Consider the following 27,656-nt stretch of genomic DNA (forward strand, 5'->3'; position numbering starts at 1 on the left):
TCAGGGATCTGCTCTGGCTGTTGCAGCCTATGGTCTTGTGACTGCAGGGGGGGGGAAGCAGAGGAGGTGAGAATTCTCATCTCTTCAGTTTGCTGAGGTGGGGGTCTTCATGGGATGGATTGCTGTTCAGTGAGTGATGGAGACAGGTGTTTGTCTAGGACTTTTGCTTTTCACAGCCAAGTGGCAGAATGTTTTCACTGATCTCCCCGCTCCACCCCCACTCCCCCAGGAAGTTTATTTCTCTAATAGCAAAACAGACAGAGATGGTGGAAGTGGGGAGGTTATTCAAATCTATTTTATTAAAACTTGTGCTAGATTTGCTGTCACTTCCTGTCCTCTGACCTAGAGCAATAAGGGAAAAGGGAAGGGTAAGTGGAGTTTCCAGAAGCATGGAGTGCTGGAATCTTGCCACTTACTGAGCAAGGGAAGGCCAGTTGGCCTCCCTATAGAAACTTCTTCAAATATGTGTATTTTATTGCTCATAAAATGAGTCTAATGACACTACGTGGAATGTGAGCGGGGAGTGGCCAGGCAGAACAGGGCTGCTGGTGTCACTGGGGCATGTGGGGAATGACTTTCAGTGATACCTGGACTGATACCTGACAGGACCTCCTTTCTCCAGCAGCATGGCTTTCACCAGGTCTCTTACCCTATGTGTGTAAAAATGCAGGACAACCTACAAAGTTGCAGGGTGCTATCACAAGTGCCCAGAGGCCCCAGCCAGGATCAGAGCCCTATTCTGCTAGGTGCTGTACAAACGTACAATGAGAATGCCCTTACTGGGTCAGACCAAAGGTCCATCTAGCCCAGTGTCCTGTCTTCCAACAGTGGCCAATGCCAGGTGCCCCAGAGGGAATGAACAGAACAGGTAATCATCAGGTGATCCATTCCCTGTCACCTATTCCCAGTTTCTGGCAACCAGGTTAGGGACACCATCCCTGTCCATCTTGGGTAATAGCCATTGATGGACCTATCCTCCATGAATTTATCTAGTTAATTTTTGAATCCTGTTGTAGTCTTGGCCTTCATATCATCATCTGGCAAAGAGTTCCACAGGTTGACTGTGCGTTGTGTGAAGAAATACTTCCTTTTGTTTGTTTTAAACTTGCTGCCTATTAATTTCATTTGGTGGCCCCTAGTTCTTGTGTTGTGAGAAGGAGTAAATAACCCTTCCTTATTTACTTTTTCCACACCAGTCATGATTTTATAGACCTCTATCATATCCCCCCTTAGGCGTCTCTTTTCCAAGCTGAAAAGTCCCAGTTTATTAATCTCTCCTCAGATGGAAGCTGTTCCAGACCCCTAACAATTTTTGTTGCTCTTTTCTGAATCTTTTCCAAATCAATATATCTTTTCTGAGATATGGCAACCATATCTGCACGCAGTATTCAAGATGTGGGCATACCATAGATTTATATAGAGGCAGTCTGCTATTTTCTGTCTTATTATCTATCCCTTTCTTAATGATTCTGCGGCAGGGTGCTGCAGGGGAAGCCCTAATTGGCTCGAGCCCCAGTCTGTGGAAATGGGTTGCGCCTGGGTAGGGTGACCAGATGTCCCGTTTTTAAAGGGACAGTCCCGTTTTTTGGGACTTTTTCTTATATAGGCGCCTATTCTCCCTCCCCCATCCCGTTTTTTCACAGTTGCTATCTGGTCACCCTACGCCTGGGCCACTAGCTAGGACTGGCCTGGAAACTGGTCACACCTGCCAGCCTCGTTAATGGGCTAAAAGCTTGGGAGGAAGTGAGTCACTGAGGGACATGGAGACCAGGAGGGGAGAGTAGGCTCAGAAGGAGCCAGGAGCCTGCTACCCTGTTGCCACTGTGGCCTGTGCTAGGCCAAACCTGTAAATAGTTGCAGCTTGGTGGTGGGGACCAGACACAGGAATAAAGAGCACAGGTATTGCACCAGCTTGAAGTGGTCCTGACTCATTGGGGAGCAGGGCCAGGAGGCTGAACTTAGCGGGGTGAGCATCCTATTACAGATTCCCAACATTGTATTTGCTTTTTTGACTGCTGTTTTCAGAGAACTATCTAGAATGACTCCAAGATCTTTCTTGAGTGGCAAGTCAATTTAGACCCCATCATTTTATATGTATAGTGGGGATTATGTTTTCCAATGTGCATCACTTTGCATTTATCAACACTGAATTTCATCTCCCATTTGGTTGCCCAGTCACCCAGTTTTGAGAGATCCTTTTGTAGCTCTTGGCAGTCTGCCTGGGACTTAACTATCTTGAGCAATTTTGTATCATCTGCAGATTTTGCCACCTCACAGTTTATCCCTTTTTCCAGATCATTTATGAATATTTTGAAAAGGACTGGGCCCAGTACAGACCCCTGGGGACACCACTCTACCTCTCTCCATTCTGAAAACTGACCATTTATTCCTGCCCTTTGTTTCCTATCTTTTAACCAGTTACCAATCCATGAGAGGATCTTCCCTCTTATACCAGGACAGCTTACTTTGCTTAAGAGCCTTTGGTGAGGGACCTTATCAAAGGCTTTCTGAAAATCTAAGTACAATATATCCCCTGGATCCCTTTTGTCCACATGCTTGTTGACTCCCTCAAAGAATTCTAGTAGATTGGTGAGGCATGATTTTCCTTTACAAAAACCATGTTGACTCTTCCCCCAACAAATTATGTTCATCTGGGTGTCTGAGAATTTTGTTCTTTACTATTGTTTCAACCAGTGTGCCCAGTACTGAAGTCAGGCTATGGTCTGTAATTGCTGGGGTCTCCTCTGGAGCCCTTTTTAAAAATTGGTGTCCTATTAGCTATCCTCCAGTCATTTGGTACAGAAGCTGATTTAAATGATCTCCTTCTTTGAGAAAGTAACATATTTTTTAGACAAAGGAAACGCAGTGGATCTAATTTACCTAGATTTTAGTAAGGCATTTGATACCGTGCCACATGGGGAATTATTAGTTAAATTGGATAAGATGGGGATCAATAGGAAAATTGAAAGGTGGATAAGGAATTGGTTAAAGGGGAGACTACAACGGGTCCTACTGAAAGGTGAACTGTTAGGCTGGAGGGAGGTTACCAGTGGAGTTCCTCAAGGATCGGTTTTGGGACCAATCTTATTTAATCTTTTTATTACTGACCTTGGCACAAAAAGTGGGAGTGCGCTAATAAAGTTTGCGGATGATACAAAGCTGGGAGGTATTGCCAATTTAGAGAAGGACAGGGATACCCTACAGGAGGATCTGGATGACCTTGTAAACTGGAGTAATAGTAATAGGATGAAATTTAATAGCGAGAAGTGTAAGGTCATGCATTTAGGGATTAATAACAAGAATTTTAGTTATAAGCTAGGGACGCATCAATTAGAAGTAACGGAGGAGGAAAAGGACCTTGGAGTACTGGTTGATCATAGGATGACTATGAGCCGCCAATGTGATATGGCTGTGAAAAAAGCTAATGCGGTCTTGGGATGCATCAGGAGAGGTATTTCCAGTAGGGATAAGGAGGTTTTAGTACTGTTATACAAGGCACTGGTGAGACCTCACCTGGAATACTGTGTGCAGTTCTGGTCTCCCATGTTTAAGCAGGATGAATTCAAACTGGAACAGGTACAGAGAAGGGCTACTAGGATGATCCGAGGAATGGAAAACTTGCCTTTATGAAAGGAGACTCAGGGAGCTTGGCTTGTTTAGCCTAACTAAAAGAAGGTTGAGGGGAGATATGATTGCTCTCTATAAATATATCAGAGGGATAAATACCAGAGAGGGAGAGGAATTATTTAAGCTCAGTACCAATGTGGACACAAGAACAAATGGATATAAACTGGCCCCTAGGAAATGAAGGTTTTTAACCATCAGAGGAGTGAAGTTTTGGAATAGCCTTCCAAGGGAAGCAGTGGGTGCAAAAGATTAAACTCGATAAGTTTATGGAGGAGATGGTATGATGGGATAACATGGTTTTGGTAATTAAATATTCATGGTAAATAGGCCCAAAGGCCTGTGATGGGCTATTAGATGGGGTGAGATCCGAGTTACCCAGGAAAGAATTTTCTGTAGTATCTGGCTGATGAATCTTGCCCATATGCTCAGGGTTTAGCTGATCGCCATATTTGGGGTTGGGAAGGAATTTTCCTCCAGGGCAGATTGGAAGAGGTCCTGGAGGTTTTTCGCCTTCCTCTATAGCATGGGGCACGGGTCACTTGCTGGAGGAGTCTCTGCTCCTTGAAGTCTTTAAACTACGATTTGAGGACTTCAATAGCACAGATATAAGTGTGAGGGTTTTTTTGTAGGAGTGGTGGGTGAAATTCTGTGGCCTGCATTGTGCAGGAGGTCAGACTAGATGATCATAATGGTCCCTTCTGACCTAAATATCTATGAATCTATAAATGATAGGTTACAAACCACAGTTCTGCAATTTCACATTTGAGTTCCTTCAGAACTCTTGGATGAATACCATTTGGTCCTGGTGACTTATTACTGTTTAGTTTATCATTTTTTCCCAAAACGTCCTCTAATGACACCTCATTCTGGGACGGTTCCTCAGATTTGTCACCTAAAAAGAATGACTCAGGTTTAGGAATCTCCCTCACATCCTCAACCGTGAAGACCAATGCAAAGAATTCATTTAGTTTCACCACAATGGCCTTATCCTTGAGTGCTCCTTTAGCATCTCGATAGTCCAGTGGCCCCACTGGTTGTTTAGCAGGCTTCCTGCTTCTGATGTATTTAAAATTTTTTTGCTAATACTTCTTGTGTCTTTTTGGCTAGCTGTTCTTCAAACTCTTTTGGTTCTCTTACTATGTTTTTTTAATTTGGGGTATACATTTAAGTTGAGCCTCTATTATGGTGACTTTAAAAAGTTTCTATGCAGTTCGCAGGGATTTCACTTTTGGCGCTGTACCTTTTAATTTCTATTTAACTAACCTCCTCATTTTTGTATAGTTCCCCTTTCTGAAATTAAATGCTACAGTGTTGGGCTGCTGTGGTGTTTTCCCCACCACTGGGATGTTAAATTTAATTGTATTATGGTCACTATTACCAAGCGGTCCAGCTATATTCACCTGTTGGACCAGATGCTGTGCTCCACTTACGACTAAATCAAGAATTGCCTCCCCTTTTGTGGGTTCCAGGACTATCTGCTCCAGGAAGCAGTCATTTAAGGTGTCAAGAAACTTTATCTCTGCAACTGTCCCTGCTCTGAAGAGCTTAAAACTAAATAGAAAAGACAAAGGGTGGGAGAAAGCAGTTATCTCCCTTTTGCAGATCAGGGAAGCTCTGAGCAGCCCATGCTCCAAACTGGGAAGCGGAGGCTGTCATAGAGCCAAGAGGGCATGTTTTGCCTCTGACCTTTCGACAGCCTCTCTGGGAGGGTATCCCTTTAACTGTAAGACCCTAGACCTCCACTTTTTGCAAGGGGGAGCCCTGAAGCCCCAGTAGGGTTGCTACCTGATTGCTGGGAACTGGACCCCCCAAGACTCTACTGCCTCCTCCTTCTCTTCCCCCGCATCCCCCCCATTTGCTCACTGGATTGTTTCAAGGAGCCTGCTTGCAGGTAGGAGGTGGTCCCCGGCTGAGATGCGGCTGGCACAGGTTAATGACCCGACGCCTCTCCCTGTCCTGCTGTAACCAGACTTTTGGTATCTCGTCAGTACATTTGACTGGAATTTTCTTTTAAAGAAAAAGAGAGGAAAAAAAAGAAGGGGCACCTGGCAACCCTAAATGTTCCATGGACACAGAAGCGAAAACCCGTACTGTCCGGATAAAACCCGGACAAGTGGCAACCCTAAGTCCCTGTACCCTGAGACTTTGGCACTTGTTACTCACTATGGCTCTTCTAGACCCAGTCAGTCTAAAGTAACTCACTCCTATTAGAGACTTTATCCCCTTGGGAAGAGATGTAACCAGCAGTTGTTTGCAGTGCAGAATAACCTTTTCAAAATAAGATTGCTTTTGCTAGTCAACTGGAATTCAGTATTTAAGGTCCTTTGCTTAGAATGGAAAAGCAAAACTTGGATGAGGATCCATGTTGGCGGTAATAATATACCCCTCTGGTCGTGAGCCTCCAGGATCTCAGTTTCCCCCACTTTGGCCTTGTCAGCCCAGTTCTTATCCCCGTGTGCTTTCCAGTTGTAATCATGCTACTTCCACATGTTGTTCTTCCCTTAATTGCCAGTTGTTAGAAGTTAATGTCCCATTGCTGGTGTTCCATTGTCTCCGAGGCAGTTCTATTCATACGTAGTTTTTGGTAGTTCATTCATACCAACTCAGACAAACCTACCATCTCACCCAGTTCCCCCCATCCAAAGAAAGGAATTAACCCTTCAGTCCTAGGAGGTAATCATGCAAACTGAGGGGGTAAATCACGCATATTTTTCATCAAAATAATCCAGAAATTTCCCTCATTGTCCGCAGTGTCAGGGTCTGGAAAATCTCAGATTCAAGCGGTAAAACAGAATATGCTTTGAAGATGAAGTCATGCCTGTGCAGTGCAAGAGCCTCCCTTTAAACTGTTCTCTTCTGGATTCCCAGGGCAACAGCAGTGACTGCAACAGGAGAACTAATCAGGAAGTTTAATGGTTAAATGGGAGAGAGACACGAGTGTAGATTTGCTGTGTAATGTCCCAGAATAACTGCTTTCCTGATACGCTTTGCCTCTGGATGCAAAGTCTCTGGGTTTGTCATGGTACGAAGGTAACTCTTGTCTCTGGTCATTGCTCATATGATGATGAGCAAAACCTGGCTCCAATGAAGAACATTAAACCTGATTATTGCAGCTGCCACCCACAACTATGTGGCATTGCTTTCCCCACCCCCCTTTGTTACCTTTAGTCCTGTATAGTTCAATCATTACAGAAACTCTTGTTGTTTGTCTATTAAACTACATTTATTTTACCCTTTTCCCAAACTTTCAGTATGCTCTACATTTTTGGTATTGAAAGCAGGGGTGAGGGAAGCTGGTGGATTGGACCCCAGGGGTGGAAGGCTTGGAAGGATGTTGGGGCTTTTGAGAAAAGAGATGGGTGATGGTGACTCTGTGTGTTTGTGGGTGGGGTTGAATTTTTCATTTCTCACTAGCAAACCTTGACAATAATTTGCTGTCCCAGTGCTCTCTCCTTCACAATATCTGCCAGTGCTCCCAACAATAAGGCATAGTAACTTTATCTGATTTCAGAATTGAAAAGCTTGAGAAACTAACTTGAATTAATTTGGAACAAGATACAACAGGCGAGTGACAAAAATCAGAGGGGAGTTGGGGCAGGGAGGAGGGGCAAAGATAATGAACATAGGTTTATACTGTTTAATAAGATCCCACCCTTAACCAGTGTAGTTCCAAATCAGTTGAGAGGTGCTGCTCATTTAGCCACCAGTAGTTGGCAGATTTCTTTTAGGTGTCACAGTAGAAGTGAATCTTAAAGAGGAAAAAGTGAAACTGACTAGAAACAAAGACTGAGGTTATACTGGTTTAGCTGTGCCAGCCATAACCCCATCACATAGACTCATATTGCCTCCCCAAACGATAGCTATGTCAACGGAAGTGTTCTTTCATCGACATAGCTACGTCTACACTGAGGGTTAGGTCTGCATGAAAGACCCCCTAAGCCTATTCTTACCAGCTTAGGTTAAAAACTTCCTCAAGGTACAAACTTTGCCTTGTCCTTGAACCCTCTGCTGCTACCACCAAGCGTATTAAATAAAGAACAGGGAAAGAGCCCACTTGGAGATGTCTTCCCCCCCCCCCCCCAAAAAAAAAAAAAAATCCCCCCAGGCCCTACACCCCCTTTCCTGGGGAAGGCTTGATAAAAATCCTCACCAATTTGCATAGGTGAATACAGACCCAAACCCTTGGATCTTATGAACAATGAAAAAGCAATCAGGTTCTTAAAAGAAGAATTTTAATTAAAGAAAAAGTAAGAGTCACCTCTGTAATATCAGGATGGTAAATACGTTACAGGGTAATCAGATTCAAAACATAGAGAATCCCTCTAGGCAAAACCTTAAGTTACAAAAAGACACAAAAACAGGTATATACATTCCATTCAGCACAGCTATTTTACCAGCCATTAAACGAAAATCTAACGCATTTCTAGCTAGATTGCTTACTAACTTTTTACAGGAGTTCTGAAGAGCATTCCTGCTCTGGTCCTGGCAAAAGCATCACACAGACACCCCCCCCCCCCCCCCCCCCCCCCCGCTTTGAAAGTATTTTGTCTCCTCATTGGTCATTTTGGTCAGGTGCCAGCGAGGTTATCTTAGCTTCTTAACCCTTTACAGGTGAAAGGGTTTTGCCTCTGGCCAGGAGGGATTTTATAGTTCTGTATACAGAATCGTGGTTACCCTTCCCTTTATATTTATGACAGGGGATAATTTCTGTCTCTTTGTAATGTGCTTTGAGATCCTCCAATGAAGAGCAATACAAGTGCCAAGTATTATGTCCCTGGCTTTTGCCTTACTCCAGCAAAATGTTTAGGTTGTGAGAACAAGGTCGTATCTGTGAGAAGAACTCATTGTGTGTAGCAGTCTCTTCCGTGAAGAGGAGTGTTTGGCAGGCATTTGCTTTTTATTAGCTGATAACATTCCAGTGCTACAGAAAACTGTTTCTTTCCTCTCTCTTCCAAGGAAACTCTTAACAGCAGTGAGGGAAAGAACCTTAGGTAGCTCAGTTGATTCAGGGTTCAGGCAAGCCTGTTTATTTTTAGGGGATGAAGCACCAATGTGACCACTTACAGGTTGTTGGGAAATGTACGCTAGTGGGTGACAGTAACTTACTAGATTGCTGTTCAGTTCCAGTACCTTGACACTGAAATGTTTTCCTCCCCTTGATCAGCCTGTATAAATCATTGTGGTTTGATTCAAAGGCGACATTGTTTGGATTGGTGGTGTGGATTTGGGGTAAAACAGTTCCTCTTCCATACTCCCAGATTAAAATTAGTGCTGAGCACATGGGGTTAAAGCTAGAGAGTCAGGTGGTAGGCTGAGGTCGCCAAATGGGCTCTTGAGTACGTAATTTCCATTTAACCTCATTCATTCTTTGACTCATAATTTACTCTCCCTTTTTCTGGAGGAGGGGAAGGTAAGATCTTTCTGGGTTTCTCTACTTATTTTCCACTTTATTTTCTCCTTCCCCACAACCCAAAGGCCAGGTGTCACTGTGCCCTTCCTTCTGATCAAGCATCAATAGATAAGAGGTGCTCCCCCCAAATTGAGGATTCAAATCTGTGCTTAGTTTAGGGGCATGAGGGTCTAGCTCCCAGCCGTTCTTATGGGTTTGTGTCTGCTCTGAGCACTGCAGGGAACACACGGAATCCCGTTCAGCCAAATGCAGAGGAATTATACATTGCCTGTTTTACTCCTGGCAGACTGAGACCCTGGGTGAGTGATGCACTTGCAATGTATTGTTGTGAGGGCGGAGGGAAATCCATTAAACAGTTATGCGATTATGGAGAATTATGGTAAATATATAATAATACTGGTTAATATGGAGCCTGCATATCACACAAACTGGCACTGGTGCTAGATTTGGAACTTGGCACTGTACCAAGAGAGGTAAACCCTGCAGAATAACAGGGATTTTTGGAGATTTAGGGATTGGTTGGAAAGGAGGAAGTATAACAAATATGGGGCTGCTTGACCTTGCATGTCCTTCTTGGCTAAATCACCGGTATATATAATTGGTACTTTCAAAAATATCACCTCAGATGTCTTGATGTAGAACATTTAAAATACTGCACTCCTTTGATTAGAGAGCCCTTTCACTCTATGATCAACTGCCTAGTAACTAATTATTGTCACCTTCCCTTTGTGTGCATCTTGTAACTGTTCCAGTCCCCTTGGCTCCTGAAAGATGCCTGAACTAGACCTCTGAGAATCCAATGGGAAATAAACTGGCTAATTTTATTTAAAAAATCCAAACCAAAACACTAAATAGAGTGAAGTGAGCGATCTCCCAAGCATCTGCAGCAATAGATGCCTGGCAACTAGCAGGCGTGGCCCCTTTAAAAAAAAACCAACAACATAAAACAATGGGTCTGCATTACTGAGCAAATCTATCCATCTGCTGTGTACCAGTGCTTGCTTGTTGCTGGAACTCTCTGTTTCTTTAGCTTCAGGGTACTTTTGTCTAATCAATCCCTTTAAGGTTTTTATACTTTCCATTGTTTGTAAAAACCCTCCTTGAAACAAGCAAACAAAATTCCTTTCCTGGCTTACTGTGTTTTTTCACGTGATAAAAGTGATCTTCCTTTGTGTAGTATGGCAGCATTATTGAAACAAGCACCGTTCTGGGGATAGAGTTAAGTTACTACTGTAGAGCCAGCAGGGCAGCACTAATATGAGCTTTGTTTGCTGTACAAGTTGAGGTCTTCTCACTTTGAGTAAGTAAGTGAAATACTCAGACAGGAGTGCTGAAGTTAGTTTTTAAGACCCTGAATTGAGGGAACATTTCAATGCTACAGTATAACTCTGGACACTGTTGTACTTTGTCAGGGAGTTTAAATAAAGTACATTTCTCTTTCTCTTTATCTGCCTTCACTGACTAAAAGAGTTTTAGAGATGTCTAAAACTTAAGAAAATCCCTGTAATTTACTATTAATCATCAGAAGTGGCATGGTAAAACATTGACCAGTAAATTCAGCACAATGCTAAAGTGTTCAAACAGTTGTACAAACAGCTAGTGTTATGTTCAAGGTAAACTATATAGGACATGTTGATATATCACCTGGAAAGCGCTTTTCCTGCGTGATGCCCTGAGTGGCTTTTGTACTGATCCAGAAGGGGAACCTTTAACACTCAAGCATTGCACAGTCTCCCCTAAATGGATTTCCTAAACCCTCTGTGCTGATCTAGGATGTACCTCCTGACATAGGTGATCAGGGGCTCTCTGCTTCATAAACGTGAATACAAAGCAGTAGACTGACTGTGACTTGTAGTACTTTGTTAAGAAACTCACATTGCACTTTGACAATGTCTCACAAATGGGTATGGGTATCAGTGCTGAAGAGAGCAGAAGCTCTCAGGAGCTAAGCTCCCACACTTGTAAAGTAAAACACAAAAAGTAGTTAAGAGCTTGTCTACTCTGGAGTTTTTGCATTGGTATAGACGTGCTGGGCCAGCGTCAAAAGTGGGATGTACTAGTGCAGATTATCCTGGTTTGATGCCAAAAACACTGCCAGTGTTGACCAGCTCTAATTTTAGTCAAATATACAAAGCCTAACCAGAAGTGTAAAGGAAATAAAACTTGAAAGAAGGGAAAAGATTCAGACCTGTTTTGCAGTGCTTGTGCAAGAACCAGGGTGGGTCAGGCAGGAGAGTGATACTGATGGCTGCTTTTCTGTCTATCCCCCTGAACTTTGCTCTCTAACTTAGACCTGCACTGCAGCATTAGTAAAAAGAAAAGGAGTACTTGTTAGTCTAAGGTGCCACAAGTTTATTTGAGCATAAGCTTTTGTGAGCTACAGCTCACTTCATCGGATGCATTAGTGTTTCTCTCGCCATTCTGAACATTATTGTTCTATTAATACAACTAAATCTACCTTTCTAACAGTTATGCAGGTTGTACTTATTAACAATATTTTGCACTTTTAATCCATAGATGTCCCAAATGCTTTACGAAGAGGGATAATTTTTACTCCCCATTTTACAGGTGGGGTAACTGAACTGCAGAGAGGTTACGCAATTTGTCCAAGGTTACACAGTGAGTTGTTGATGACAGAGATGAGGACGGCATCTAGGTCTCCTGACTCCTCGCCCTGTGTTTTGTTCACCAGATCACAACTGCCCCTGTTTAGCAAATACGTACATGGGTTTGCAAGTATGGCTTGTTAATTATAGCAGGCAATTCTTTATTCAAATACAAGAATACACACATGCATATGTTTGAAATGTCTTGTGAATTGATGGAACAATCAGTAGGCATGTACAAATGGAGAGGTGGGTATATTATATCATAACTCTGCCATTTGGCACATACCTTGTATATATTAATATTTTATACAGTAATATAAAAATCTATCGGTGACACATTTACTAAACTATCAATGTCTGCGATGCCCTTACGTTTTTAAAAATGTAAGGTGACCCAACGTGGCACAGGTTTCATGAGTACAGATGAACAGTCCTTTTTGTTGCTGCAGTTACCTTTCCCCAGTTGAAATAGAATGAAGCTGACAAGACCTTTTCTATTTTCACTTCAGCTATTTAGGACTGGGTGAGCAGGAGTGAATTGACAATTCCTGCACATCAGGCCTCGGTACTTTGAAAAATTTACTGGACACCCACTAACCAGAGACTAGTATGAAAGATGAGGGAGGGTCCCCACCAATGCACTCTAGGAACTATGCTTTGCTGAGAGCTCATCCCTAGTTGTTATATTCCTGACCCTAACCAAGGGCCCTGGCCATCTGATAAATGTGGATCTTCTCCTCTTCCCAACTGCTACTGCTGCTCCCAACACTGCCATGTTATTAGGGGAGGTGCCGGGTGGCTACTTTACCCATTTCCCCCCTCCTCATTTCCTGCCATCTATGAGAGGATGTCTGCCCCTTTACCAGCCTGTTTTGTTATTTGTCCTCTTCCCCAGGGAATAGCTCCAGTGCCTGAATCAGCTGCTGCTGCTGTCTTTCCCAAGCTGTAGCACAGTGCAACCATAATTTTGAATGTTCTGATTCTCTTGTATAGTTGATACTATAAAGTCTGAGATTCTTATATTAAGGTAGGTGTTTGCATTTAACGTGTACCTCCAAGTACAGCATAACGTTCTCTCGTAGTCTGACACACTTTTATTTGCTTGCTTACCTGCAATTTCGTCGAATCCCTCCTTTGCACATCCAGTGGCTTTGTGTTTTCCACCCTGTATCATGCCAGTGTAAACTGTAGTGTATTGGTTCATAATTTTAACTTATGTTAAGTCCCAGCCTCTGAGTGAGGGACTGTTTGGTCATGAAATCTTGTTAGACACAGTAAACAGTTATCACTTTAAACATTTAGAGAGAAATAACCCACCGAAGGGAACATGGAGACTCACGGCAGCAATTCAGCTGTCAGTAGTAAAGGAATGGAAGTTCTCTGTACACTAAGCCCTGACTCCTCCTTTTAGGAGTGAGAATACAGTTCTATTCTTCTTTCACCTCCTCCCTCTCTCTCTTTCTCTCTGGTGCTCTTTAGAGCAGTGATTAGTGGTTCTTTTCTGAGGACTGCTTTATGGGAGTCAAAATACTAATTTGAAGAAGGAACATGTTGTGATTACAAATTGTCTTTAAAAAATGTCTCTGTTTATAGTTACAGGGTTTTTTTTGTCTTTACACAGAGTTCCCAAACTCTACCTCCGTGAAAGTCTTTCACTCCTCAAGTCGGCCCTTACTTACTGATTGTTCAAGCGCCTGTTGCAATTTTTTGTATCCTCTTAAGTGATTTTTGTCAGATGACAACTTATGGCAAAAATTTTCCCTTGTAATCTTGGCACTATGTGATTCTGTCAACATAACACATGCACAAATCCCAAAGAGCATCAGGAACTGACTAAAATGGGATTATTACTGGGGTTATAACTACATTGTAAAAGTATGCAGTAACTGTAAGTATACATAAGTTTAAATAGGTACTTTGCCATATCGTCCCTCCTCTCTCCTGGTAGAAGTAATGCTGGCACTGTTCTGAGATCTGCAACAGAACATATCAGTTCTGCAACGCAGGGCAGACAGTGTTAAGAGGCTAGCCTTTATTAAGGTGTCTATCAAGTACTGAACCAAACAAAATACTGGGGACTGAAAAATTCCAATATACGACTCACTTGAGAACCCCAGGATTGCTGAAACTAGTGGATTAATGGGCGGTCAGAGAACGTAGGAATTTGTGTCATGACTACATTTGGAACAGTTACTCACAATGGGTATATGTCACCATTGTGACAAGTCTGGAGTGGCTTACGACAGTCACTGCCAACCTCAGCAGACTCTCAAAAAGTAGGGTAGATGCCCCAAACTGGTGGTATGGTCTATAATTCGATTTCACCAACCTAGCAACAGATGTGAACTCCTGGATCACTGTACTAGTCTTGCCATGGAGTCACAGACAGTGATAAATGATCAGTTACACTAAAAATCACAAAATACTCAGGTTGCTCCCAGTCCCAAGGTCTGTCCTTATTCCAGATCAATGTATACCTTAGATCTCACACACAAGAGCATGCTGATAGCCAATCCTGTAGTAAACTTACTAAAGCTATATTAACTAGGAAACAGAAATGAGTCATTTACATGTTAAAGCAAACAAGCATATATACACAAATGAGTTTTCGTCCATGATTCAAAGGTGACAGAGTTGTAGTAATCTGTCAATTTAGAATGTCTTTCAGAGCTAAGCCAAGCCAAGCAGCATGGGGTTCTCTTTGCTTATGTTTAGGAATCTCTGCCCCTCAGAGTCCAGACAGCAGGAAAGAGATCCAGTTTTTCCTCGTCAGGGATTTTTATCCCATTCACTCCAGAGTTCAAACTGTAGGGATGTATTTATACATAGGTCCCTCCTTCCTGGAGGGAGTTAGGAATGCAGTCCACAAAGTCTCTGTCCTTTGATGCTACATAATACATCATTTGCTTTCAATGGGCCATGGATGAGCACTTTACTATAATCAGTGCTTCTTTTCCTGTTTGGTGAGGTAAACCTCTGTAATTGTGTAAAATGCAAACACTCAAAATAATTTTATACCATAGGCTACAGAGATTATAAGTGAAGTTTAATATATGCAGCATCCTATAAGCATTTTAGTGTCTAAACACATCCTTACAAGTTTAACACCTGCCTTGAACATGACTGATGTACTGGTGAGCTAGTCTAGTTTCCAGCTATGCATTTGTCAGTATTCAGCTGATGCCTACAGACTTAGAAGAGCTGGCACCTGATTTATCAGTGTCACAGTATAGGGTCAACATATAAATGCTTGCCTTTTACTGTCCATGTATAGCAATATGCAGTATTTGGTCTCCAGTGAGTGTATACCATATGAGGTTGCTTCCTACACACAAGCCAATTGTTCTATTAATACTAAAAGGAAGGGTTTTTCTCCCTGATCATAATGGATTTTTTTAGGAGTGTCTCTTCCTCTTTCTTTAGTCATAGTGAACTGTTTGCCTCAAGAGTATCCTGCGGCAATGGGTTCCACAAGTTAATTATATGTTGTGTTTTAAAGAACTTTTCCCTGTTTTAAACTGGTTGACTTCTGACAGAATTGAATCTGCCAGGTCTAACATAAGGAAAATAACAGAACTATTCCAGCCCCTGTCTGGCATACTAGTACGGATGGAATATAAATATGAAGCTGTCCAAGACACTGGCTTTCATATGAGTAACAAGTGAAAAACGGAGGCAGCATTATTGATCTCAGAAAGGGAACTATGCAAAGTTTTCTTGCATGGCTTCTCTCTTTTCTGATGCCAACTTATTTCCTCTCAAACTTGACCTGCCTTCATTTTTTAATAATCTAGTTTGAAACCACCCAAATTCCAAATCTGTTTTTTAACCCTGGTTTCCGGAGAAATAAATTCTTCTTTTAAAGTAGACGCTCCCTCTGCTGGTTCTGCAGCAACAGATCACTAATGAACTATTCCTGGACCAGTGCTGACATTGATGGTGATGCCTGAAAAGGCAAGTCAGAACAAAAAGAATCACATTAATTTTTAATTCCATTTAGATCTGAATGTGAGTGAGAGAGAGAGATCATGGTATACCAGCTGAAGGAAATCTTTTTCATTAAGATGAAAGCTTTTCCTTTTTTAAAAATAAACATAGTTATAGTCACCTTCTCCTCCCCCATACTTTCACAGCTACAATACTGATCTCAAACTTGAGATCCCATCTTGGGTTTTCAGACCCTGCCTTGACTTCTTGCTAGAAGGCAGGCTCTGTGGGTTGCTGTGCTGGTAATCAGCAACATGACTTGAGCATCCCACCTTCTAAGAACTATCTCCCTCATTATTTATTATTTGCATTATTTTAGTGCCTCAAAGCTCCAGTCCTGGACCAGGACCCCATTGTGCTAGGGGCTGTACAAACACAGAACACAAAGATAGTCCCTGTCCCAAAGAGCTTCCAATCTGAGTACAAGACACAGGATGACAGATGGATACGGATAGTCTGATGTGAGAGTACAAGGAAACAATAGGATTGAGCTTGGGGTAAGTGGAGGTGGGGTGGGGGGAACGGGACTGCAGGTCTGAGCCGACTGGCTGTATTCTTGTAGAAGTTTCAGTAGTAAAAGGCAGGTCTTGAGGTTCATATGGGCGTGTCTGTCTGTCTAGGTGCTGACAAGAAGAGTGAAGACAGACTTCTGCTAAAGGAGCAGAAGAGATGCCTTTCATCTGTCAACTCCTGCTTCTGGAACTCCTGGCAAGAGTTTGCTCCTTCTTCTGGTGTCATTATCTTCCCTCATTGTCTTCCGTAGACTGGTCTGACCGAGAACCCTGTGTTAGGAAAACGAGCCATAGAGTCCTAGTGACCTAGTCTGATTTCCTGTATATCACAGGCCACCACCCAGCACTGCATGCCGAACCCAGGAGACAAGCCTGTAAGGGATTATCATGCTGCTGTTTCACAGGGAAGTGCTGACTCTCTTGATAGCAGTGTCAGCAACAGGAGTCAATAGATTAACAAGGGCCTTCCCTGCTTCATATGGGAGGATCAGGTTCAGTTCATGGCTGCACTAACACGATTCATATGGGGTCTGTCTCTTCAAGTAGCCTCTGAAATTGTCTGAATTCAGATGCTCCCCTGCAGCCATCCTCCTAGTCGCTGGGAACTCTGTCAGCTTCCTGTTTGCTCTCTGCTATTGGAAACCATGAAATGAGCCACGGATCCTGCCTTCAATTAGAAAGGGAAAGATATGGTCAGAAAACTCAAAACACTATCCCAGTGAAGTGCTAGTTACAAAGGGCCTTTACATGGTTGTTAATGTGATGCTAAGTGAAAAACCCACTAACCATCCTTTAAAATGACCATACAGTTTCCTTCCAAGGGAACAGCAGCTTTCCCACAGGGAGAAAATAGAACAGCTCACTCTGTGTTCCCACAAATGCCAGGCCTATGATGTGGGCAAAGACTTCTGAGCTGGGTGCCACAGAAGGAGCAGGCAGCACAGTGCTGGTGGCACTGTGGCATGTGGGAGTAGGTAACAGAATAACAGGTGGTTAGCAACTGAGAACTTTAAGAAGTGACTCCTGAAGTATTTTTCCTATGAGTAGTGAAAACTTCTGGACCTGCAGAACCCCATCCCTTCCATTTTGGGATTAACTCTTCAGAAACAGATCTGATAGGTCCTGTGATAATCCCTTCTGCCCTACGGTTTCATGATGATAACTTCTTGAGGCAAGGCCTCTAACTCTGGTTCTCTCACCTTCACCCAAATGCCTTAGGAACAAGGAGCAAATTTATAATGAAAATCTTTAAACTGAACATTAAATTTAACTGATCCCTAGCGGGATGATGTCCTTGTCGTAGAACTTTATATGTGTACCTTTTGCCTTTAAGGACAGCTTTTGTTTCAGATAGATAAATAAAAAGTAGCAGGTTTATTTACACCAATAGTATCCTTTAGTGGCCCCCTAAAGAATGCACATGCTTTAGAAACTAGTATAATTGTCTGAAAGACATGATACCCCTGTTTCCTACAGTCTTTACACTCCAGTCTTCGGTGCTTGAAGTTTGAATTCAGAGTATCAAATCTTGCCTCTTGCCCTTGTCCGCTTCTTGCTGGGTTTATAACTGGATGTGTCTTGCCATTTTAGTTGAGACTGAAGTTGTAGTTTGAAGAGTTTTATTCCTCCCCAGGATGGGATGTGTGCAGAAGGTTTAATCTGCCCTACATGTATCTTGTGGGTGAAAGTACATTGGTTTTTGGTATTTGGTGCATGGATTTTAAAATCCATGCATGTGTCTAAAAATGCTATGCCTACTGTAGTTACAAGGAAAGCCTAAGACTACATTAACAGACAGCTAGTGAAATTTCTCTTTGTTTGCTTTGTGCATTTGGCAGTACTTTCAGTATAGTCAGTTCCACTGTTCCCTTGTATAGTCAGTTTCTCCTATGCTGAAAAGACACTTATAAACATCAAGGGAGCAAAAAAATAGCATTTGAGTTTTTGAAGAAAAGGAATTTTAGATATCAGGGCATGCATTCCAGTTCTGAGAGGCACTTTGAGGCGACGATATGACATCTCTACTGAAGTCCACTGTGCTTTCGAGGAAAAGGGACATCCGTTTATAGAGTTCAATTGATCACACAGTTTAAAACTTTGCACGTACATAACGTTTTTTGTTACCTCACTTTGTAAAGCACTTTGAATTCCTGTATCTCCACCCATTCCACAGATAGGGAAATGTAACGAAGATCATAATGGCCATACTGGGTCAGACCAGTGGTCCATCTAGCCCAGTATCCTGTCTTCCCACATAATGTCAGATGCTTCAGAGGGAATGAACAGAACAGGATAATTATCAAGTGATCCATTCCCTGTCATCCAGTCCCAGCTTCTGGCAGTCAAAGATTTAGGGACAACCAGGTCATTGGGTTGCATCCCTGACCATCATGGCTAATCGCCATTCATGGACCTATCCTCCATGAACTTAGCTAGCTCTTTTTTGAGCCCATTTATGGTTTTGTCCTTTACAGCATCCTTGGCCCTGAGTTTCACAGCTGCCTGTGCATTGTGTGAAGAAGTACTTCCTTATCCTTGGGTGACCTCTGGTTCTTGTGTTATGTGAGGGGGTAAATAATGCTTCCCTATTCAGGTTTCAGAGGGGTAGCCATGATAGTCATGTGATACAGGAGGGCCAGGGAGCAGTGGGAGAGTGATAGATATCACTAGGCTCAAGGCTAATTTAAGGTGTGGTTCCCCGTAGACTAGGGAAGGTGGCTGCAGGTTAATTGGAGCACCTGCAGTCAATTAAGGCCCTGTTAGGAACCTAATAAAACCCCCTGCATCAGGCAGACTGAGGAGGAAGGAGAAAGGACTGAAGCTTGGAGGGGTGTTGAGAGATTTGGAAGACCTGAGAATTGGAGTAAGGGAGACCCTGCCCAGCAGGACAGGGAGACTCTCTTCCCCCCCCAGCATCTAAGGACCAAGGGTAACCCCACCTAAGGGGGACGAGGGTAAAAAACCCGCAGGGGTTGAGAGGGGCTGGGACTCGGAGCACGGAGTAAACTCAGCTTCCTCTACCACCTTCCCGGGCTAGTAGCAGAGCCCTCAGCACCCAAGAGCAGGGGCTAAGGGTGGCATCTTAGCTCCCCGCCAAGAAAAGCGCAGGACCCACCAAACTAAAATTGGCCATCTTGCCACAGTCTGTATCAGCAAAAACAATGAGGAGTCCTTGTGGCACCTTAGAGACTAACAAATTTATTTGGGCATAAGCTTTCGTGGGCTAAAACCCACTTCATCAGATGCATAGAGTGAAAAATACAGTAGGCATGTATAAATATACAGTACATGAAAAGATGGGAGTTGCCTTTCCAAGTGGGGAGGTCAGTGCTAATGAGGCCAATTCAGTCAGGGTGGATGTGGCCCGTTCCAACAAAGAAAGTAACAGAATACTGCGAGCCGTCACCTACAGCCCCCAGCTAAAACCTCTCCAGTACATCATCAAGGATCTACAATCTATCCTGGAGGATGATACCTCACTCTCACAGACCTTGGGAGACAGGCCAGTCCTCGCTTACAGACAGCCCCCCAACCTAAAGAAAATACTCACCAGCAACTGCACACCACACAACAGAAACACTAACCCAGGAACTAATCCCTGCAACAAACCCCGTTGCCAACTCTGTCCGCGTATCTATTCAAGGGACACCATCATAGGACGTAACCACATCCCCCACACCATTAGGGGGCTTGTTCACCTGCACATCTACTAATGTGATATATGTCATCATGTACCAGCAATGCCCCTCTGTCATGTACATTGGCCAAACCGGACAATCTCTATACAAAAGAATAAATGGACACAAATCAGACATCAAGAATTGTAACATTCAAAAACCAGTAGGAGAGCACTTCAATCTCCCTGGACACTCAATAACAGACTTAAAAGTGGCCATTCTTCACCAAAAAAAACTTCAAAAACATACTTTAACAAGAAACTGCAGAACTGGAATTAATTTGCAAACTGGACACCATCAAATTAGGCCTGAATAAAGATTGGGAGTGGCTGGGTCACTACAAAAAGTAATTTTTCCCTCTGATACTCGCACCTTCTTGTCAACTGTTGGGAATGGGCCACATCCACCCTGTTTGAATTGGCCTCGTTAGCACTGACCCCTCCACTTGGTAAGGCAACTCCCATCTTTTCATGTGCTGTATATATTTATACCTGCCTGCTGTATTTGTCACTCCATGCATCTGATGAAGCAGGTTGTAGCCCACGAAAGCTTATGCCCAAATACATTTGTTAGTCTCTAAGGTGCCACAAGGTCTCTTCGTTTATTTTACTTCCCTATTCAGTTTCTCCACACCATTCGTGATTTTATAGACCTCTATCATATCCCCCCGAGTCATCTCTTTTTCTAAGATGAACAGCCCTAGTCTTTATAATCTGTCCTTGTATGCAAGCTGTTCCATACTCCTAAACATTTTTGTTGCCCCTCTCTGTATCTTCTCCAATTCTAATGAGTCTTTTCTGAGATGGGGTGATCAGAACTGCATGCAATATTCAAGGTGTGGTCATACCATGGATTTATATAATGGCATTATGACATTTTCTGTCATATTATTTCTAATGGTTCCTAACATTCTGTTAGTGGTTTTTGACTGCTTCTGCATGTTGATCAGATGTTTCCAGGGAATTATCCACAATGACTCCAAGATCATTTCTTGAGTGATAACAGTTAATATAGACCCTATCATTTTGTTTATAGTTGGGATTATGGTTTCCAATTTGTATTACTGTGCACTTATCAACATTGAATTTCATCTGCCATTTTTTTTTTTTTTTTTTTTTTGCCCAGTCACCCAGTTTTGTGAGTTCTTTTTGTAATTCTTTTCAGTCAGCTTTTGGCTTAACTATCTTGAATAATTTGTACCATTTGTAAACTTTGCCACCTCACTGTTTAGCCCCCTTTCCGGATCATTTAATGAATATATTTAACAGTAGAGTCCCAGTACAGATCCTTGGGGCACCCTGCTATTTACCTCTTTCCACTGTGGAAAATAATTTATTCCTACCATTTGTTTCCTATCTTTAAATCAGTTACTGATCCATGAGAGGATCTTTGCTCTTATTTCATGGCTGCCTACTTTGCTTAAGAGCTCCTGGTGTGACTGAATTTTTCTGCATCTTTGTGACTTGCCTAAGTTGATACACACTGGCCCTTGAAAATAGATTGAGGGCTTAATATGGAATTTTAAAAACCTTATTGACAGAAGTCACTTTATTACTTAAATGAAGCCTCAACAGAACAAACCACAAACCCATAGTAAAACAGTTTCATTTGGAATGTGAGAGAAAAGAAACCCTAAACACCAGAAACCCTAAAGCAAATTTGTACATTTTAAAGTGTAATCTCTTCAACTAGTTTACTAAATGAGAAAGGAAGCTGGCTGTGTTAGTAACAATGAGGTGTAAAAATCTAGCATCTTCCTGTTTGCGACTATGGAAATAACTTACCCATTCATTGCATTACATCATTCTTGGGGAACAGTAATGTGTAAAGGGTTATCTGCTTGCTGGTGCTAGAAATGGGCTGCAGCCTTCCGTGAGGGGGCCAGGTGGGGAGCTGGTGGTGACACAACCCCTCACTAGTCTGGATTGCATCCTGGAATGTGATAGCCCCTCACAAATAGACAAACAGCATGCGGGTCACACCCTGAGTGTCTGTGTATAGCTGCAGCCTGCCAGCAACATTCCAGTTACGCTCTGGCTTCCACCAGCCTTGGTTACCACTTACAAGGAGACCCCAATACACTCCCAGTCCTGAATTTTCACAGAAACATACGTTTTGCACTATCCAGCCCTCTCCTGGACAATTCAGATATTAGATGTCTGCTGCCCCGGTACATGGTCAGTATACAACAGTTAATTAGATTTACCAAACAGTTCAGTTTAAACACCACACTTGATTAGTTTTGATTAAAGCATAAAACAAGTTTATATAACTACAAAGAGAGATTTTAAGTGAGTTTCAATATAAGGCATTAGAGTCAGAAACGGTTACAAGAGAAATAAAGATAAAACTATTTCTAGTAACTAAAACTTTATTAAACTAGACTTGGTTCAAGGTAAAATCCCTTACCACGTGTTCCCAGCAACAGGCTGACCAAATTCTCAGGTTAGAACCCCTCCCAAAGTGCGAAGGCTGGTTCCTTTGTTGTCTTAGGTGAGAGAGAGAGAATATATCTGGGGTGTTTTTTACTCCCTCACTTTAATAGTCCAGTCTCCCTTTGAAATGTATTTTCCTGAGGGTTACCCCTGTGAGAATGGAGACATGGAATCTCATATTGAAAGAGGTTTCATGTTTGCTAAAATGCAGATCAATCTGTTTGTGGCCCACTTCATTGCCAATCTACTTCCGCGACACCTGGCTAGAAGCATCAGCTTCTCTTTTGTCTTTGAGAACCAGGTTAACTCCCTCCCCAGACTTGTCTGGTAAATACATTTCAGTCATGATTTCAGCTTATGTTCATAACTTTACTTCTAATGTTGCTACGCACATTTCACCATGATATTATTGACCAACAAGTTATTAGTTTTCAAATACGAGGCATATTTTATTACAGTGGTGCATAGGGTATGAATACAGGGGTGCACTTGGTCACATCTGCACACCCAAAAATTCTTCTGCTTTGCCTCCTTCCCTTTGTGTTGAAAGCTCTATGTTTGGAGGAACACCAAGCTCTCTGTGTCAGGAAGATAACTCTGGGGGCTGATATTTTCAGAAGAGGGTTTGGCTCTATTGCTGTCTGCTGTTGACTTGTTTTGGACTAGTTACAGAACTGATAAAGCTCCGCAGGAGTGGATTCTTCATGTCTGTATGTCACAGAAACATGCCACGGGCTGGTTAGGGAGAGCTCACTTTGTGTAGAAAAATTGTTTTCCTTCTAAAATAGCTCAGTTTAACTCTTTTTTTCAGTATTTAAGTAAACTTCTAGTGCTGGTGAGAGGTGCTGGATTGATACTCCCTGGACACTAACACCTTCCATCCACGGATCAGATACAGGTTGGCAGCAGGACAAAGTTTCTGCACACTGTACTCTATCCATGTGCCTCAGTCCTCACTAAGAATGGAACCTGTACCTTTAAGACTGTCATTATTTGCTAGATGTCCTCTGATCTATAGGATAGTCCAGGGTCCAGTCCTCTGCCTCTCTGGGTATGGGCCAGCTGTAGGTGTTTTGCTGCAGCAGAGACATGTCAGCTAGCTTGGGCTGTGGGGTTATAAAAGTGCAGTGTAGACATACCCTCGGAGACTGACAACAAGGATGCCAGGTGTGTGGACACCTGTGCACTAGCAACTGCAGTGAGCCCAACTCCTTTCACACAGGCCACCAGATGACTATGAGAAGTTTAATGGCTTTGTCCTAATCAGCCAATTTAACCAGTAACCTAATGATCTAAAGCTCCACATTCTATTACATTAGTGGTCTCCAGCGCCAGCCCATCCCCATCGGGTAACTTTTTTTAGTTAAGCACGGTCCTAGCAGCAATATATATATTTTTTTCCTTGCCAGAGCACATTTCATATGGGATTTTCAAAAGGGCCTGAAGGGGTTAAGCACCCAACTCCTTTGGAAATTCAGTGGGATTTGTGCACCTAAATCCCTTAGGCACCTTTGAAAATACCAGCCTTTTATATATATTGAGGAACAAAAAATACAATAAAGTTGAGAGTACGTCTTAGTAAACTTAAGAGAGAAAAACATTGCAAGGATGTTGTAATTATCCCAGAAGAAAGCATTACAAACCCAGGACGTTCAGAGTTAAGGTTACACGCTTAAAATAAATCCAACCAGTTAATGTATGAAAATACATTAAGGGCAGTTAAACAACCTTGACACTGCCCTTTAGTCATATCATGCATTAATCGTACAATTATGGTTAAGGTTAATTTGTCTTTTAAAAATCATATTCATGACTCCAGAGTAGAATAATCAATACCCTAGTTTAATTACAATTTAACGTCTACAAATATAGCCCATGCATAGAATTTCAGTGAATTTTAAATATATGCAAAATTTAAAGGGTCTTTGTAATCTGTTAAAATCATTTAGGACAAAAAAGACTGACAGATGTTACATTTCTTCAAGGATCCTTTTAAAAATAATTTTAATTCCTAAACCAAATAACAGATTTACTTCTAAATTTCTAGAAAATTCATTCTGTGCCCAAAGAGTAAAAGTTTGGGGAGAATGAGCTTTCTTTTTTCATACATAACAAAGACGCTGCAAGTGCAATATGGAAATCTACCTTTAGCTTAACTATGGAGCTGTGACTGACACCTACACAATAGGCAAGTGCTGTAGTCTGTCTCCAAGTTCATTTTCTCCTGATAGTTTGATCATTTATAAATTTGAAGCCCAAGAAGTGTCTGCAGAGTCCTGCTGATTGTTGAGTTAAATATTGGGCTTAGGAACATGAACGTCTGGCCAGAGCCTGCTATGATATATTCTAGATAAATTTCCCTCCCGCAGAGTTGCTCTGTTTCACTACATCCCTTTTCTGCAGCATCCCTTGAAGTTGTGGGATGTGTCCTGTTCTTGGGAAGATAAAGATTAGCTGGAAATGGTGTGGTGTTTTTTGACTCTCCCTCCCTCTCCCCCTCCTTCTGCCTTTTTTTAAAGTGACTTTCCCTTCTTACCTCCTGGCTATGTAGCTTGAGAAGATTTGAGTGATCTAAACACTTTTTCAAAGGGCAGTTTTGCTTCCTCTCTCTGCAAGGAGATGAATCTAAGTTTTTTTTGTTTGTTTGTTTTTTTTTTTTTTTTAATCCTCATTGCAAAGGAAGGAGAGTGAGTTTATTCCTCTCCTGCCTGAGAGACTTCTCTTCTTCTCTGCTCACACCTGTCACCCCCCGCCCCCGTCCCCCACTTCTCCCTGTTTGATGTGAAGGTTTGTCGCATGGAAGTTTGAGAAAGTGTAATGGATCTGATAAAAGTGGGGTTGAAATCTTCAGTATGCTGGGAAACTTCAGAGCCATACTGGGGTTTGTCAAGAATTGCTTTTATTAAGTGGGGTTTTATATGCGGGTGTGTGTGTGTGTGTGTATATATATATAATAATATATATTATAATAATATATATAATAATATATTATATATATAATAAAATATAGGTTTTTAAGCAACCAGGATAAGAGTCTTTGGTAAAGGGTACACTGACTCTTTAACCTTTGTTACCAATTTTCCCCTTCTTTTAATCCATTCCTCCCTTTACCTGAATGGAGAAATATATCATATAGTAATCTGGGCTTGAGTGATGTAGGCAGCTGTGTCCTTCACTGTATTATTCCTCTTGCACATAGATTTTCATCAGACTGTGAAAATCTGGTAAAGGAAATGCATGTCTCTACTCATGCAGATTCTATAGCTGTTCAGTTTGGGGCACATGTCACCCAATGAGTCTAGGGAAGCCAGTGTGCTTGTGCATCAGTTTCTGCTTTTGCCCCCCAGTGCCCCCCACTTGACTGCTTTGTTTCTGTATTTATATGCCCATGTCCTTTCTCCTCTTCTGCGCCCTCCCCCCCACTTTGTGTCAACAGCACAAAGCAGACATTGAATAAATCTGCTGCAGAGAATCAGTGTCCAATTGCTCACCCAGGCTGCTGCACATTCTCCTCCCACCACTGCCAAGGAAGAGCTGGTTGCAGGCCACTCAGTAATGAGGTCTCTATTCCACAAAAGCAGTTGTGTTAAAATGAGTGGCAAATCTAGCTATCTAAAGAGCAGGAGGGGTCCTCCTTCTGCTCCTCCAGCAGTGAGGCTTTAATCAAGTAAAAATAACTCCCAGAGAGGTAAATCTGAGGGGCTTTCTGCAGATTACAGTGTTCTCTCACCTCCTTTCTAGCTCTTAATTGGCTCTGTATTGGGGGGATTTGCAGACACCCATTCTGTTCCATCTGTGTACAGTATTTCCTCTGCATGTTGTTGGGACTGTATCCTGTGAGCTGCTGCCAATTTGCTGACAGTCATATCCTCTCCCTGATTCAGGAGACAAAGGGAAGGGCGCCCCGCTGAGAGGGTGGGCGGGGGGGGGAGAGGGATTCCTTATTAGTTTTATATGGATGTCTGCAAAATGGGGGTACTAAAGAACTGTACTGAAGGAAAAAGGCCTCTGCTAATGCACCCTGCATGGGTTCTGGGTTTGCTTAGGATGCCTCAACACCTTTTTCCTTCCTCATTGCCCCCCACCCTGCCCTGCTTCATTCCAGCAGTGTGACCCTTCCAGTAGAGTGCACAGCAGAGTGAATCGCCAGGGGTAATCGTTCCCAAATCAGGAACCATGAGGCTTAGAGGAGATGCCATTTGGCAGCTCCTCGCTTCCCCCTCATTCTGCCCCTGGAACCCTTAGCTGGCGATTTTAAAACAACAACAAAAAAGGCATGTCTGGTGATGGTCCCTTTTCTGTATCACGTGTACCTCTCATTAGATCTCCCACAGTGAATATGAACTGGGACAGGCACGTGCGTAGGCCTATAACAGAGCTCCATACTGGAGGGCTACTGCGCTTGTGCAGATGTTAGACATCGCAAATACGTAGATGTGTTCTCTTTATCCATAGTCCAGAGACTGACTGCATGTCCTTTTCCTTCATCTCCACACACAACAGACCTACTGACTGTTTTTTCTGGTGAGAGTGGTCTCTGCTGACTTATGCAATTTTACAGATGTGTTTACCAGGTAGACAGAATAGGATTGTCAACTTTCTCGTTACAGAAAACTGAACACCCTAGCCCCACCCCTGCTCACTACATTCCCCTCCCTCGATGGCTTGCTCTCCCCCACCCTCACTCACTTTCACTGGGTTGGGGCACAGTGTGGGGTATGGAAGGGGGTGAGGGCTCTAACTGGGGGGTGCTGGCTCTGGGGTGAGGCTGGGGATGAGGGTTTGGGGTGCAGGAGGGAGCTCCAGGCTACGGGGTGGGGTTGAGGGATTTGGAGTGTGGGAGCGGGCTGAGGTAGGGGGTTAGGGTGCAGGAGGGGATGAGGGCTCGGGTGGGGCTGGAGATAAGGGGTTCAGGGTGTGGGAGGGAGCTCTGGGCTGGGGCAGGGGGTTGGGGTATGGGGGGTGAGGGCTCTGGGCTGGGGGTGCAGGTTCTGGGTTGAGGCTGGAGGTGTGGGATCTGGGGTGCAGGAGGGTGCTCCGGGTTTGTGGGGGGGAGGGGTTGGGGCATAGGCTTACCTCAGGCGGCTCCCAGTCAGTAGTGCAGCAGGGGGGCTATGGCAGGCTGCCTGTCTGTCCTGGCACTGTGCGTGCCCCAGAAGCAGCCAGCAAGTCCGGGTCCTAGGCAGGGGGCCAGGAGGCTCTATGTGCCGCTCTCGCATGCAGGCATTCCTCCTCCTCCTCCCCCCCCCCAGCTCCTGGGAACCGGCCAATGTGAGTGCGGAGCCAGTGCTTGGGGTAGGGGCAGTGTGCAGAGTCCTGTGGCTCCCCAGTCTAGGAGCCAGACCTGTCCTGCTGGCCGCTTCCGGGGCGCAGCGCAGTGCCAGCCAGAACAGTAGGGA

The 27,656-nt window shown here is 43.2% G+C and overlaps 1 protein-coding gene across 23 annotated transcripts in view; it reads left to right on the forward strand.

Annotated features, from left to right (window-relative positions):
* The window catches only part of MICAL3 (microtubule associated monooxygenase, calponin and LIM domain containing 3), a 250,936-nt gene that overhangs the window by 17,830 nt on the left and 205,450 nt on the right, over positions 1 to 27,656 (forward strand). Inside the window, exons 1-2 of one of the 23 annotated variants that reach the window (XM_043539934.1) lie at positions 15,127 to 16,130; positions 16,254 to 16,519. The exons of the other annotated variants lie outside the window; for them this stretch is intronic. The gene's annotated coding sequence lies outside the window, so the exon portion shown is untranslated. Of the gene's footprint in view, positions 1 to 15,126; positions 16,131 to 16,253; positions 16,520 to 27,656 lie in introns of those variants that run through there. 23 annotated transcript variants of the gene reach the window in all.

Source organism: Chelonia mydas, chromosome 1 (genome assembly GCF_015237465.2).
Source record: "Chelonia mydas isolate rCheMyd1 chromosome 1, rCheMyd1.pri.v2, whole genome shotgun sequence".
Classification (NCBI taxonomy): Eukaryota; Metazoa; Chordata; order Testudines; family Cheloniidae; genus Chelonia; species Chelonia mydas.